Source organism: Histoplasma capsulatum, genomic scaffold (genome assembly GCF_000149585.1).
Source record: "Histoplasma capsulatum NAm1 scaffold_4 genomic scaffold, whole genome shotgun sequence".
NCBI classification, from domain to species: Eukaryota; Fungi; Ascomycota; class Eurotiomycetes; order Onygenales; family Ajellomycetaceae; genus Histoplasma; species Histoplasma mississippiense.
In genome coordinates, this window is record NW_001813979.1 from 1432466 (window position 1) to 1435188 (window position 2723).

Consider the following 2723-nt stretch of genomic DNA (forward strand, 5'->3'; position numbering starts at 1 on the left):
CTGCAACCAGCAGCCTCAGTATAGTGTGGAAACCACAGTATATATATATATTGACAATGATATCTATCAATTGTATCTAATGATGATATCTCACGATAATATCTAGCGATGATATCTCACGATGATATCTAGCGATGATATCTAGTGATAATATCTCATGATGCAGTGATGATATCTAACAATGATGTAAATTCACTGTTTTAAAATGTACATCTGTACAGTACTTAGAGAATCCAGGGTGTATTGCTTTCTAGTATAAATTTCTATCAGTGTATGTAAGTGGAATTAGGTAATTACAGTGAAAAACATCAAAAAAACCCATTTGACACATTTGTCACTTATGGCTGCCGTACCAACAATGTTATTTGCTTATTAGACCACTCCGTATTTAGAATATATTCGAATTTTGGCCTGTATTAAACGTAAATTATTATCGCGTGGCGAGTGGATTTATACAAAATGAGCAAATAAATATTTACGCCCTCGCCGTCTGGAACGGGATTCATTGATGTGACCCTCGTTAAAGAATGCTACTAGTGTCAATACCCTTGTGCTGTAATTTTTCAATAGGTTGGATGGTATTTACCAAAAAAAAATAAAAAAAAATAAAATAAAACGAAATAAAAAAAGCAACATTAAAATCATTTCTGGCGCCCATCTCGACTAGGGAAAATATCGTCGCTTTGCATACTGATCAGAACACCATACAATATGCCAGGGCACATATTTCAATCCCAAAAGTCAGTCGGTCCTTATTGGAGGATTTTATTCCTTGCGAAGAGTTGACTAAAAGATGCCATGTTTGTGAGCCCTGTCCATACTTCGCTCAATGCTTGCCTTCGGGCTGCGGGTGGGTGAAGGAGGCGGTGGCTAATTGGGGGATCCCCGAGTTAGAGAGATCCCCGAAAATATGGTTAAATAGAGATTGGCCATTGCTTGTACTCCCGTAACTGAGCAAGCCGAGACAAAAAACCGCTTGGCTAACAGATTCGGACCTTCTGAGGACGGCTGCATCCGTGAGCTTTCCAGCTGTGTAGATGGAAAATATCCGGTTTACTCTTTTGATTTAGTCGGAAAACATGTGAGAAAGTGTGTCCCTTCGCACTCAGTGTAATTTTGGAAATAGAGAAATTTCTCTGCTCCGCCCTGCTCAATGCCGTTGACGATTCTAGCGGCTCCGCCGTCAGGAGAGATAATACCCCGGATTTATATAGCAGGGTTTCAAGAACATGGAACTTTTCAATATGAGCTATATAACCCTAGGGAGCCTAAAGTCTCGGGGTGTTCCCTGCCTTTCCATTATAGATCTCCAGGATGTGGTCATCAATACCATGCTGTTTTCTCAATAAATTTTAGTTGTGTTCTCCATATACAACTTATTAAACTTTTGGTGAAATTGAGAGAACGGACCCACTTGAAGGAGTTATCCAACACAATCTGAATTTCCGACCTCAGTCGTACAATAATGTTCCTCCCCCTTCGACTTTAGAACGTGGTGGAAGTGGCCGGGGTAGAGATGGTTGTGGTTTCGCACAAGGGGGTGGTAGAGGTGGTAGAGGTGGTAGAGGTGTCAACAATAGCCAAGGAGCCACATCCGCCTAAAGAATTGAAGGAATGAATTTTTTTTGGAATTGAATTTTTTTTTCTTCCTCTCATGATTGAGTTAAAGACTTGTATGCATGTGCTGGTAGGAAAAGGAGGCCTGTTTGTACTGTACATGCTATATATACCTAGGTATCTTATAGGGTGTTGGGGTAGACATACTGAATCCTCTGTGTTTTCCCATATATCATGATATGATGTCCTATGATGGCATTTGCACTATGTCATGAACGTGTTTTATGATTATGACATGATGGTTACGATGCATGGTTAATGGTAAAGTTGTCAAAGCCAGAGGGCAGATGAAGAAGAGGGACTTGCAAGGTGGAGGTCCATGCTTCAACAAAGTTCCATGAGGGCTTAAAGCGTGGATATCTGCCAGTTTCATATGTTGAGCAATAACAACATATGCATCAGTCACACTGCTATGAGTTGGAATCGTCACATAGAACCCGTGAGATCCGTTTGAGGCCTGGAGGCCGAATTGATTTTTCGAATTGTTGAGACCACCACACACAGCATTGATTGCCAGGCACCGATTTTAAGAGGAAATCGGGCTGAAAACTGGCCACGGGATGTAGAATCTCAATCTCGCGAGGAGATGCATTTGAAACTGCTCTTCGCCATCAAAACACTGATAGGATCTGGGGAAATTGAACGTTGTAGGGCCTCCCGTGTGGGGAAGCCAGAGGGTTAGCCATTACGCCGAAAGAATCAACTTTTATGGAAAGATCTCCCAGTTGGGATATGTACGGGCTGGACTGTGAATTGAAAACCAAAAAAACATATGACCTGAGAATACGAGTCGGAGGTGGAGGGGCAACTCGAGCAAGATTGTAAGTTGAGACCTTATTCAAGTAACCCCTAAATGTTCAGCAAACGGAACCTGCAGTTGTTGATATGCCATGTAGGACGATGCTAGGGCGGGCTAGTGCTGCGTGATGCCTAATATGCAGTATGTGATGCTTCGCCCGGACCCTGTTGATCGTCCAAGAGGTGGTAACTCCACAAAAGATAAAAATCGATGGAAGTGTGGGAGTCAAGTGGAAACGGCGTTTGCTAACTTTTCACACGACCCTTTTACCTCCAGATTATCTCCCGTTGAAATTCCCTGCAGCTGG